The sequence below is a fragment of the Hemitrygon akajei genome, chromosome 1, assembly GCF_048418815.1.
Source record: "Hemitrygon akajei chromosome 1, sHemAka1.3, whole genome shotgun sequence".
In the NCBI taxonomy this organism is placed as follows: Eukaryota; Metazoa; Chordata; class Chondrichthyes; order Myliobatiformes; family Dasyatidae; genus Hemitrygon; species Hemitrygon akajei.
Genome location: NC_133124.1, coordinates 143,531,021 through 143,545,207, shown reverse-complemented (window position 1 = coordinate 143,545,207; position 14,187 = coordinate 143,531,021).

Genomic DNA, 14,187 nt, shown 5'->3' with positions numbered 1-14,187 from the left:
TATATACACCTTGAGATTCATTTTCCTGCTGGTATTTACAGGAAATTAAAGAAATACAACAGAATTTTTGAAAAACTATGCATAAATAAAGTCTGATAACTAATTTGCAAAAGAAGATAAATCGTAGAAATAATTAATAAATAAATACTGTGAACGTCAGTTGTCAAATCCTTGAAGTTGTGGCATTAGTTCAGTGTTGAGGTGAGTGAAGTTATTCGCACTGGTTCAGTAGCCTGGTGGTCAAAGGGTAATAACGCTTTCTGAACCTGGCGATGTGGGACTCACCAGTAGAGTACTCCTTACCCGAAAAGCTTGGGTCCAGAAGTGTTTCAGATTTTGGATTATTTTCAGACTTTGGAATATATAATGGTATAGACTGGGATCACCTTCATTTCTGACTCCGAATTTATGTGCTACCAGTAAGTAGTCTTTGTCTTACACTTGTTCATGTACTTAACAGTCAAAATTATTATGGACCATTAATTAAATGAAACTATAACAAAATCAGCATCGGGAGAATACCTGAATCAGCTGCTGAACAACAACAGGCTTTCAGTCTCCATCTACAATGCCATGGCTTGATTAAAAGGTTACAGTATATTGTATTTGTATTTTATTTTTTAGGTTTTATGTAAGGTATAAAAACAATCAGCATCATAGACTTCTTCTCAGGCTAAATTTTCTTGATCAGCAGACATTTAAAAAATTTAATGACATGCCTTTGCTTGAATTTCTGCAACCAGCCTGCTGAATATTCACAATTACCTTCAATTTTCAGTTTGTCGCGATAGACCTTTGCATGATCAGCATATTGTTAAGTGACACATGTTCACTCTGATGCTGACAGTATAGCTTCATTTTTCACAATGCAGTTTTTTTCCATTTTTCATTAACTTTGGTTTATTTGAAATGTGAAGACATGTCTGTGTGGTGCAGAGACCTGTGCATTGACTGGGATCCTTCCCAGCATCTTGTAGGATTTTCAATTTGTGACATCATGTCAGTGTTCAGAAATATTTCAGATTTTGGAGGTGTACAGATTTTGAAATTTCAAATAAAGGATACTCAGCCCGTATTTAGCAAGAAGAGAACATGGCCTGGATGGCGGGGGGGAGTCCTTGATGATGTACGCCCCTTTCTTGTGGCAGTGCTTCTTGTAAATGTGCTCAGTGATGGGGAAGTTTTGTCTATGGTGTACTGGGCCAAATCCACCATTTTCTGTGGACTTTTCTGTTCTGGGGCATTGGTGTTTCCATACTATGCCATACATAATTCAAATGCTCCTTCCCTTGTTGAATAGTTTCACCTTCCCAACATTTTGTGGATTTATGTAGTTTCTGATATTTATATGATGTTGCTTTTGCTTTGGTCTGAGGGCTCACTCAATTCCTATTCAAAGGAAAGGTCTGTTGAGAAGACACATCTGAAAGCAAGAGCACGTCCAAATTCTGCTTACAGATAGGTGGCTGAATCAAACGATGTCTTAGACAAGCACTTATTCTATTTTTTCTCTCATTCATTTCCCCACTTTATCAATATCATCTTTTCTTTTTGCTTTCTTTTATTCAGCTGCATTTTGTTTTATCAATATAACCATATAACAATCACAGCACGGAAACAGGCCATTCCGGCCCTCCTAGTCCGTGCCGAACTCTTAATCTCACCTAGTCCCACCTACCCGCACTCAGCCCATAACCCTCCATTCCTTTCCTGTCCATATACCTATCCAATTTTACCTTAAATGACACAACTGAACTGGCCTCTACTACTTCTACAGGAAGCTCATTCCACACAGCTATCACTCTCTGAGTAAAGAAATACCCCCTCGTGTTTCCCTTAAACTTTTGCCCCCTAACTCTCAAATCATGTCCTCTCATTTGAATCTCCCCTACTCTCAATGGAAACAGCCTATTCACGTCAACTCTATCTATCCTTCTTAAAATTTTAAATACCTCGATCAAATCCCCCCTCAACCTTCTATGCTCCAATGAATAGAGACCTAACTTGTTCAACCTTTCTCTGTAACTTAAGTGCTGAAACCCAGGTAACATCCTAGTAAATCATCTCTGCACTCTCTCTAATTTATTGATATCTTTCCTATAATTCGGTGACCAGAACTGTACACAATATTCCAAATTTGGCCTTACCAATGCCTTGTACAATTTTAACATTATATCCCAACTTCTGTACTCAATGCTCTGATTTATAAAGGCCAGCATTCCAAAAGCCTTCTTCACCACCCTATCTACATGAGACTCCACCTTCAGGGAACTATGCACTGTTATTCCTAGATCTCTCTGTTCCACTGCATTCCTCAATGCCCTACCATTTACCCTGTATGTTCTATTTGGATTATTCCTGCCAAAATGTAGAACCTCACACTTCTCAGCATTAAACTCCATCTGCCAACGTTCAGCCCATTCTTCTAACCGGCATAAATCTCCCTGTAAGCTTTGAAAACCCACCTCATTATCCACAACACCTCCTACCTTAGTATCATCAGCATACTTACTAATCCAATTTACCACTCCATCATCCAGATCATTTATATATATTACAAACAACATTGGGCCCAAAACAGATCCCTGAGGCACCCCGCTAGTCACCGGCCTCCATCCCGATAAACAATTATCCACCACTACTCTCTGGCATCTCCCATCTAGCCACTGTTGAATCCATTTTATTACTCCAGCATTAATACCTAACGACTGAACCTTCTTAACTAACCTTCCATGTGGAACTTTGTCAAAGGCCTTGCTGAAGTCCATATAGACTACATCCACTGCCTTACCCTCATCAACATTCTTCGTAACTACTTCAAAAAATTCAATAAGGTTTGTCAAACATGACCTTCCACGCACAAATCCATGCTGGTTACTCCTAATCAGATCCTGTCTATCCAGATAATTATAAATACTATCTCTAAGAATACTTTCCATTAATTTACCCACCACTGATGTCAAACTAATAGGTCTATAATTGCCAGGCTTACTTCTAGAACCCTTTTTAAACAATGGAACCACATGAGCAATACGCCAATCCTCCGGCACAATCCCCGTTTCTAACGACATCTGAAAGATCTCCGTCAGAGCTCCTGCTATCTCTACACAAACTTCCCTCAAGGTCCTGGGGAATATCCTGTCAGGACCCGGAGATTTATCCACTTTTAAATTTCTTAAAAGCGCCAGTACTTCCACCTCTTTAATTGTCATAGGTTCCATAACTTCCTTACTTGTTTCCCACACCTTACACCATTCAATATCCTTCTCCTTAGTGAATACCGAAGAGAAGAAATCGTTCAAAATCTCTCCCATCTCCCTCGGCTCCACACATAGCTGACCACCCTGATTCTCTAAGGGACCAATTTTATCCCTCACTATCCTCTTGCTTTTAATATAACTGTAGAAGCCTTTCGGATTTACTTCCACCTTATTTGCCAAACCAAACTCGTAACTTCTTTTAGCTTTTCTAATCTCTTTCTTAAGATTCCTTTTACATTCTTTATATTCCTTGAGCAATTCCTTTACTCCATCTTTATCTTTATCTTCCATCTTTTCCTTGGAACAGTTTCTTCCCCTTGGCCATCTGATTTCTGAAAGGACACTGAACCCATGAATACTACATCACTATATTTATTTCCATTTTTCCACTGCTTATTTAATTCAACTATTTGATATATATACTGGATGCAATTCATAGGATGCTCTGGCAGATGAACACGTGGCTGAGGAACTGGTTTCTGAGGCAGGGTTTCAGATTTCAGGATCACTGGGACCTCTTCTGGGGCAGGTGGGACCTGTACAAGAGAGATGGGTTACACCTGAACTACACGTGGATCAATATCCTTGCAGGGAGGTTTGTTAGTGCTATTGGGGGGGGGGGGGGGGGGTTAGACCAGATTTGCCGGGGGGATGGGAACCAAAGTGCCAGAACAGATAGTGGAGTGGGAGTGAAAATAGATGATGTTAAAAGTTCATGCAAAGTCAGAAGTACAAGGGTTGTGTGTGGTGGTAATAATCTTCTGAGGTTTATCTATTTCAATGCAAGGAGTATTGTGAGGAAGGCTGACGAGCTGAGGGCATGGATTGACACATGGAATTACGACATTATAGCCATTAGTGAAACTTGGCTACAGGAGGGGCAGGACTGGCAGCTTAATGTTCCAGGGTTCCAATGTTTCAAAACATGACAGAGGCAGAGGAATGAAGGGTGGGGGTGGCATTGATAGTCAGGGAAAATGTTACAGCAGTGCTCAGGCAGGACAGATTAAAGGGCTTGTCTACTGAGGCCATATGGGTGGAGCTGAGAAACAGGAAAGATATGACCACATTAATATTATAGATCACCCAATAGTCAGTGAGAATTGGAGGAGCAAATCTGCAGGGAGATAGCAGACAACTACTATCATAAAGCTGTGATAGTAGGGGATTTTAGTTTTCCAGATATTGATTGGGACTCCCATACTATTAAAGGTTTAGACAGGTTAGAGTTTGCAAAATGTGTTCAGGAAAGTTTTCTAAATCAATATATAGAGGTACCAACTAGAGAGGATTAGATTTCCTATTAGGAAACAAGTTAGGACAGGTGACGGAAGTGTGTGTAGAGGAACACTTTGGTTCCAGTGATCATAACACCATTAGTTTCAATTTAATCATGGGTAAGAATAACTCTGGTCCTTGGGTTGAGGTTCTAAACTGGAAAAAGGCCAAATTTGAAGAAATGAGAAAGGACCTAAAAAGTGTAGATTGGGGCAGGTTGTTCTCTGGCAAGGATGTGATTGGTAAGTGGGAGGCCTTCTAAGGAGAAATTTTGAGAGTGCAGAGTTGTATGTTCCTGAAAGGATTAAAAGCAAAGTGAATAAGAATAAGGAACCTTGGTTCTCAAGAGATATTGGAACTCTGATAAAGAAGAAGAAGAGAGAGATGTATGACATGTATAGGAAACGGAACAAATAAGATACTTGAGGAGTATAAAAAGTGCAAAAAATACTTAAGAAAGAAATCATGAGGGCTAAAAGAAGACATGAGGTTGCTCTGGCATTCGAGGTGAAGGATAATCCAAAGAGCTTCTACAGGTATATTAAAAGCAAAAGGATAGTAAGGGATAAAATTGGTCCTCTTGAAGATCAGAGTGGTCGACTATGTATGGAATCAAAAGAAACGGGGGAGATCTTAAATGACAACACACACAAAATTCTGGTGGAACACAGCAGGCTAGGCAGCATCTTTAGGGAGAAGCGCTGTCGACGTTTCGGGCCGAGACCCTTCGTCAGGACTAACCGAAAGGAAAGATAGTAAGAGATTTGAAAGTAGTGGGGGGAGGGAGAAATGCGAAATGATAGGAGAAGACCGGAGGGGGTGGGATGAAGCCAAGAGCTGGAAAGGTGATTGGCGAAAGTGATACAGAGCTGGAGAAGGGAAAGGATCATGAGATGGGAGGCCTCAGGAGAAAGAAAGGAGTGGGGGGAAGCACCAGAGGGAGATGGAGAACAGGCAAACAACTAAATATGTCAGGGATGGGGTAAGAAGGGGAGGAGGGGCATTAACGAAAGTTAGAGAAGTCAATGTTCATGCCATCAGGTTGGAGGCTACCCAGCCGGCATATAAGGTGTTGTTCCTCCAACCTGAGTTTGGATTCATTTTGACAAAAGAGGATCACAATGGGAATGGAACGTGGAATTAAAATGTGTGGCCACTGGGAGATCCTGCTTTTTCTGGTGGACCGAGCATAGGTGTTCAGTGAAACGGTCTCCCAGTCTGCGTCGGGTCTCACCAATATATAAAAGGCCGCACTGGGAGCACCGGACGCAGTATACCACACCAGCCGACTCACAGGTGAAGAGTCGCCTCACCTGGAAGGACTGTCTGGGGCCCTGAATGGTGTTGAGGGAGGAAGTGTAAGGGCGGGTGTAGCACTTGTTCCGTTTACAAGGATAAGTGCCAGGAGGGAGATCGGTGGGAAGGGATGGGGGGGACAAGTGGACAAGAGAGTCGCGTAAGGAGCGATCCCTGCGAAAAGCAGAAAGGGGGGGGAGGGAAAAATGTGTTTGGTAGTGGGATCCCGTTGGAGGTGGCGGAAGTTACAGAGAATTATACGTTGGACCTGGAGGCTGGTGGGGTGGTAGGTAAGGACAAGGGGAACCCTATCCCGAGTGGGGTGGTGGGTGGATGGGGTGAGGGCAGATGTGCAGGAAATGGGAGAGATGCGTTTGAGAGCAGAGTTGATGGTGGACGAAGGCAAGCCCCTTTGTTTAAAAAAGGAAGACATCTCCTTTGTCCTGGAATGAAAAGCCTCATCCTGAGAGCAGATGCGGCAGAGACAGAGGAATTGTGAGAAGGGGATAGCCTTTTTGCAAGAGACGGTGGGAAGAGGAATAGTCCAGGTAGCTGTGAGAGTCTGTAAGCTTATAGTATATCAGTAGATAGGCCGTCTCCAGAGATAGAGACAGAAAGATCAAGAAAGGGGAGGGAGGTGTCGGAAATGGACCAGGTAAATTTGAGGGCAGGGTTAAAGTTGGAGGCAAAGTTAAAGAAGTCGACGAACTCAGCACACGTGCAAGAGGCAGCGCCAATGCAGTCATCGATGTAGCGAAGGAAAAGAGGGGGATTGGTACCGGTATAGACTTGGAACATGGACTGTTCCACAAAGCCAACAAAAAGGCAGGCATAACTGGGACCCATACGGGAGATCTTAAATGGCTTTTTTTTGCATCTGTATTTACTAAGGAAACTGGCATGGAGTTAATGGAAATAAGGCAAACAGGTAGAGAGGTCATGGCACCTATACAGATTGAAGAGGAAGAGGTGCTTGCTATCTTGAGGCAAATCAGAGTAGATAATTCCCCAGGACCTGACAGAGTATTCCCTTGGACCTTGAAGGAGGCTAGTGTTGAAATTGCAGGGGCCCTGGCAGATATATTTAAAATGCTGGTATTCATGGGTGAGGTGCCAGAGGATTGGAGGATAGCTCATGTTGTTCTGTTGTTTAAAAAAGGCTCTAAAAGGAATCCAGGAAATTATAGGCCGATAAGTTTGACGTCAGTAGTAGGTAAATCATTGGAAGGAGTACTAAGAGATAGGATCTATGACTATTTAGATAGACAGGGACTTATTAGAGAGAGTCAACATGGCTTTGTGCCTGGTAGGTCATGTTTAACCAATCTATTAGAGTTTTTTTAGGAGATTACCAGGAAAGTGGATGAAGGGAAGGCAGTGGAGGTTGTCTACATGGACTTTAGTAAGGCCTTTGACAAGGTCCCCCATGGGAGGTTAGTTAGGAAGATTCAGTCGCTAGGTGTACATGGTGAGGTAGTAAATTGGATTAGACATTGGCTCAATGGGAGAAGTCAGAGAGTGGTAGTGGAGAATTGTTTCTCTGAGCGGTGACTAGTGGTGTGCCACAGGGATCAGTGCTGGGCCCATTGTTATTTGTCATCTGCATCAATGATCTGGATGATAATGTGGTAAATTGGATCAGCAAATTTGTTGATGTACAAAGATTGGAGGTGTAGTGCACAGTGAAAAAGGTTTTCAAAGCTTGCAGAGGGATTTGAACCAGCTGGAAAAATGGGCTGAAAAATGGCAGATGGAGTTTAATACAGACAAGTGTGAGGTATTGCACTTTGGAAGGAGAAAGCAAGGTAGAACATACAAGGTAAATGGTAGGGCACTGAGGACATTGGCTTTTGGTACATTGGCCTTTATAAATCAAAGTATTGAGTACAAGAGTTGGAATGTTATGGTGAAATTGTATAAGGCATTGGTGAGACAGAATTTGGAGTATTGTGTGCAGTTTTGGTCACCAAATTACAGGAAGGATATTAATAAGGTTGAAAGAGTGCAGAGAAGGTTTACAAGGATGTTGCCCGGACTTGAGAAACTGAGTTACAATGAAAGGTTGAATAGCTTAGGACTTTATTCCCTGGAGCGTAGAAGAATGAGGGGAGATTTGATAGAGGTATATAAAATTATGATGGGTATAGATAGAGTGAATGCAAGCAGGCTTTTTCCACTGAGGCTAGGGAAGAAAAAAAACAGAGGACATGGGTTAAGGGTGAAGGAGGAAAAGATCAAAGGGAACATTAGTGGGGGCTTCTTCACACAGAGAGTGGTGGGAGTGTGGAATGAGCTGCCAGATGAAGTGGTAAACGCGGGCTCACTTTTAACATTTAAGAAAAACTTGGACATGTTCATGGAAGAGAGGTGTATGGAGGGATATGGTCCAGGTGCAAGTCAGTGGGACTAGGCAGAAAAATTGGTTTGGCACAGCCAAGAAGGGCCAAAAGGCCTGTTTTTGTGCTGTAATGTTCTATGGTTCTATGTTTTTTTCTATTATTATGTACGGTATTGTACTACTGTTTCAAAGACAACCTTTTTCATGACACATGTCTGTGATATTAAACCTGATTCAAATTCTGGCCATATTGTCTAAAAATTTGGCTTGCTAAGCTTTCTGAATGGTATTTGGAATGAGGGAGAGCACATTTGTGGTTTCATGTCTAATTTTACCAGCCTCAAACTAACAACTTTTGATACAATACGTAAGGCCTCATACCTGGATATGCTCAGCGCTTGCACTTTTCATTTCTCTACGGCAGAGGAACAGGCTCTCAGCTCTGACTGTTTGTGCCAACCATGATACCAGTTTAAAAGTAATCTCATCTGCCTGCATCATGGTCTATGTTTCTCCAACTTTGTTTGTTCGTGTGCCAGTCTAACTGTTGCTATTGTATCTGCTTCCAGCACTAATCCAGGCAGGGTATTTCATGGACTGACTACTCTCTCTGTAAAACAAAACTGCCTTGCAAATCTCTTTTAAAATGTTTCTCGCTCTCTGAAATTCTAGGCCATTTCCATCCTGGGAAAAAGATTCTGAAAATGAATCTCAAGGTGAAATATATGTACTATGACAATAAATTTACTTTGAACTTTGAATCTCTCTTCCTTACATCTCTGATAGTTTTATATTCTTCCATCAGGTCACCTCCTGAACCTCTGCTACCAGAGAGAAAGCAATCCAGTTTTATCCAACCTCTCCTTTTAGCCAAAACTCTACAATCCATGAGACGTCCTGCTGAACTCCTTTGCACCTTCTCCAAAACCTCCATTCTGCCCTGTAATTCAGTGACCAGCATTTCACATAATAATACTCCAAATGTGGATGAAGCAAAATATGAATCAGCTGCAGCATATTTTCCAAACATTTATAATCATTACTCCAACTGATAAATGCCAGTATCCTTAACTTTACCACTGTATCTAATTGTATTGCCAGTCTCAGTGAGTGATGGACTTGTCCTCCAAGATCTTTCTGTACAACAATGTTCCTACCTTTACCACCATTTCCTGTAGACATTCTTTTTTCATTTGACTTTCCAAAATGTAGTATCACACACTTGTCCATATGAAGTTCCATTGCCATTCATCTCCCCATGTGCAAAACCTCCTGTTTGTGTGGATGCTGCGTGATGTGTTACCCTGTTCCAAATCAGTACCACGAAGTAACAGTTACTTAAAGCATTAAACGAGTTAGCTTTATTAAATTAAACCAAAAAGAAAAGGGCCCATTTTAATGAGATAGTCTAATGAGCTCAAGTTGGAGCTCACGGTTTCCTTTCTACTGGTCCTCCATCAATTTTTCCCGAGTTTCATCGACTCCTGGCCCCACTCCAAGTCCACTCCGTCTTGGTGTCTATGACATCTCCGTTCTGGCATCTTCTCTTTCCATCTTCCACCAAATAAAAGACCCAGATCACTGAATTTTTAGGCACACAATAAGGAAAAACCACTCCCTTCATTGGATAGTGCACATTCCAAAGCCCCTGCTATCTCTAGCCATAAACCAAACACTGCTGCTACAGAAAAACTATTACATCAGCAGTGAAACCTTTCCCAGGGTGTTACAGATGGCTTTTGCTTTTTACACTATTCTTTGTAAACTCTAGTCTACTGTACATGAAAATCTTAGGAGATCAGCAGTTTCTGATGACCCCATCGTATCTGCCTCCATCGCCACCACCAGCAGACCATTCCACGCACTCACCGCTCTCTGCATAAAAAAATGGTTTTCCCTGACATCTCTTCTGCACCTGCTTCCATGCATATTAAAACTGTGCCCTGTCATGCTAGCCATTTCAGCCCTGGCAGAAAGCCTCTCACTATCCACACGATCAATGCCTCTCATTACCTTGTACACCTCTATCAGGTCACCTCTCATTCTCCATCGCTCCAAGGAGAAAAGGCTGAGTTCACTCAACCTATTCTCATAAGGCATGCCCCCCAATACAGGCAACATCCTTGTAAATCTCCTCTGTACCCTTTCTATGGTTTCCACGACCTTCCTGTAGTACAGGGGTTACCAACCTTTTTTGCACTGTGGACTGGTTTAATATTGACGATATTCTTGCAGCCTGGCCAACAGGGTGGGTGGGGGGGGGGGGTTGTTAATCACGACCGGAATATAGGTGATTAGTCAACTATAAGTCACTTATAAGTGGCTAATACTCTCAACTTTGTTTCTAAAAGGGTTTATCTAATGAATTTAATATTAAACACACAGCACATATTTTCCTCACATGAATATAGTGATAGGTCACTTATAACTCACTTATAAGTCAATAGCATCATAACATTTTAAGTAACGTTTGGATATTAAACACACAGCGCATATTTTCCTCATATGAACATATGAAATCATTGCAACACACCAATATCGCTGAAGCATCGTGTGCTGATGGGAAACAGTGATACTCAAAGGGGGTTCCTTATGTCCAGCAACTTATTCCGCAATTTAGTTTTCTCAGCACTTGCTTCTGTCCCTCTTGCTCACGTTTTCCTCGCTCAAAAATCTCAACGGGTTTGTCTTAAGTGCAGGATGCTTGGACTCAAGGTGGCAAAGCAGTTTTGAAGCCTTCATTGCCTCATTAGACAGGCCCAAACTCTAGCCTCCCGCCCACCCACCACCAGATGCCTTGGCCAGGTGCGGCTGGTCGTGGGTGGGGTGAGAGGACAAGGTAAGGGCCAAAGGTCCCCGTGCCGGGGCCACAGCGGTCGCAGTCCGGAGAGAGCAACCAACTGAGTGAGGAGCGTGACAGTGCGCGTGCCTGCACTCCTTATAGGCAGGTAGTATCTATCGGCCGACAAAAGTTTGGTCCAAGGGATGACTTTCAGTAGATCGCAACAAGGTAGCTGCTCTGCTACTTACAAAACCCAAAGCCCAAACTAGGTCGTCTGTGAATATTTTAGCACTGGGTTCCCCACGAACATTCGGTGTGCTAAACAGGTTTAGAGGTGGCGCCCATCTGTCCGTGCTCCAGGCCAGTAGCAACAGCACTTCTCACCGGTCACCCAGGCACCCGGATACCTGAGGCCAACCAGTGATCCCTGGCGCGAGGTTATCACTGCGTTTAGGCAACTGATGACCTCACGTGGGTAATGACTTAGCGTGCGTACTGACTCTGTGTGCATTCAAGTTCAACAGTGGGCGTGGCAGGGAATGAGGAAAGGTGCAGCTGACTCATATCGTTTCATATCGCAAAATCATATCGTTTCCTCATGGCCCGGTAGCACATGCTTTGCGGCCCGGTACTGGTCCACGGTCCGGTGGATGGGGGACCGCTGCTGTAGTAACAGTACCCCAAGTGGGGTCTGACTGGGGTTCTATATAGTTGCAATATTACATCACGGCTCTTAAACTCAATCTCACGATTGATGAAGGCCAATGCACTATATGCCTTCTTAACCACAGAATTAACCTGCGGAGCAGCTTTGAGTGTCCTATGGACTCTGACCCCTAAATCCTTCTGATCCTCCACACTGCTAAGAATCTTACCATTAATACTATATTCTGCCATCATATGTGACCTACCAAAATGAACCACGTCACACTTATCTGGGTTGCACTCTATCTGCCATTTCTGAGCCCAGTTTTGCATCCTACCAATGTCCAGCTGTAACCTCTGACAGCCCACCACACTATCCATAGCATCCCCAACCTTTGTGTCATCGGCAAATTTACTAACACATCCCTCCACTTCCTCATCCAGGTCACTTATAAAAATCACAAAGGGTAGGGGTTCTAGAACAGACCCCTGAGGCACACCACTGGTCACCGACATCCATGCAGAATATGACCAATCTACAACCACTCTTTGCCTTCTATGGGCAAACCAGTTCTGGGGCCACAAAGTAATGTGCTCTTGGATCCCATGCCTCCTTACTTTCTCAATAAGCCTTGCATGGGGTACCTTATCAAATGCCTAACTGAAATCCATATGCACTACATTTACTGCTCTACCTTCATCAATGTGTTTAGTCACATCCTCAAAAATTCAATCAGGCTCGTGAGGCATGACTTGCCTTTCACAAAGCCATGCTGACTATTCCTAATCATATTATGCCTCTCCAAATGTTCATAAATCCTGCCTCTCTGGATCTTCTCCATCAACTTACCAACCACTGAGGTAAGACTCACTGGTCTATAATTTCTTAGGCTATCTCTACTCCCTTTCTTGAATAGGGGAACAACATCTGCAACCCTCCAATCGTCTGGAACCTCTCCTGCCCCCATTGATGATGCAAAGATCATTGCCAGAGGCTCAGCAATCTCCTCCCTCACCTCCCACAGTAGCCTGGGGTACATCTCGTCCAGTCCCAGTGACTTATCCAACTTGATGCTTTCCAAGTGCTCCAGCACATCCTCTTTCTTAATTCTACGTGCTCAAGCTTTTCAATCCGCTGTAAGTCATCCCTACAATCATCTTTTCCATAGTGAATACAGACGCAAACTAATCATTAAGTACCTTTGCTATTTCCTCTGGTTCCATACACACTTCTCCATTGTCACACTTGATTGGTCCTATTCTCTCATGTCTTAGGGTAGAATGCCTTGGGGTTTTCCTTAATCCAAGGCCTTTTCATGGCCCTTTCTGCCTTTTCTAATTTCATTCTTCAGTTCCTTCCTGCTAGCCTTATAATCTTCTAGCTATCTATCATTACCTAGTATTTTGAACCTTTTGTAAGCTCTTCTTTTCTTGTTGACTAGATTTACAACAACCTTTGTACACCACAGTTCCTGTATCTTACCATCCTTTCCCTGTCTCATTAGAACTTACCTATGCAGAGCTCCACACAAATATCCCCTGAACATTTGCCACATTTCTTCCGTACATTTCTCGGAGAACATCTGTTCCCAATTTATGCTTCCAAGTTCCTGCCTGATAGCCTCATATTTCCCCTTACTTCAATAAAATGCTTTCCTAACTTGTCTGTTCCTATCCCTCTCCAATGCTATGGTAAAGGAGATAGAATTATGATCACTATCTCCAAAATGCTCTCCCACTGAGAGATCTGACACCTGACCAGGTTCATTTCCTAATACCAGATCAAGTGCAGCCTCTCCTCTTGTAGGCTTATCTACATATTGTGTCATGAAACCTGCCTGAACACACCTAACAAACTCCATCCCATCTAAACCATTCTCTCTACGGACATGCCAATCAATATTTGGGAAATTAAAATCTCCCACCACAACAACCCTGTTATTATTACACTTTCCCAGAATCTGTCTCCTATCTGCTCCTCAATGTCCCTGTTACTATTGGGTGGCCTATAAAAAACACCCAGTAGAGTTATTGACCCCTTCCTGCTCCTTACTTCCACCCACAGAGAGTCCGTAGACAATACCTCCATGACTTCCTCTTTTTTTGCAGATGTGACACTATCTCTGATCAGCGTGCCGCGCCCCCACCTCTTTTGCCTCCTTCCCTGTCCTTTCTGAAACTTCTGAAGCCTGGCACTCGAAGTAACCATTCCTGCCCCTGAGCCATCCAAGTCTCTGTAATGGCCACAACATCATAGTTCCAAATACTGATCTGCGCTCTAAGCTCATCCGCTTTGTTCACAATACTCCTTGTATTAAAATAGACACATCTCAAACCATCGGTCTGAATGCATTACTTCTCTATTGCCTGCCTATCCTCCCACTTGCACTGTCTCCAAACTTTCTCTATTTATGAACCAACCGCCTTTTCCTCCGTCTCTTCAATTCAGTTCCCACCCCCAGCAATTCTAGTTTAAGCACTCCCCAATAGCCTTTGCAAACCTCAGTTTTCAAGACCTGACTGGTTATGCCCCAGGACTCTGAGCCTGGCTGGTTATTCTCCAGTATTCTTGGGCCAAGAATTTATTT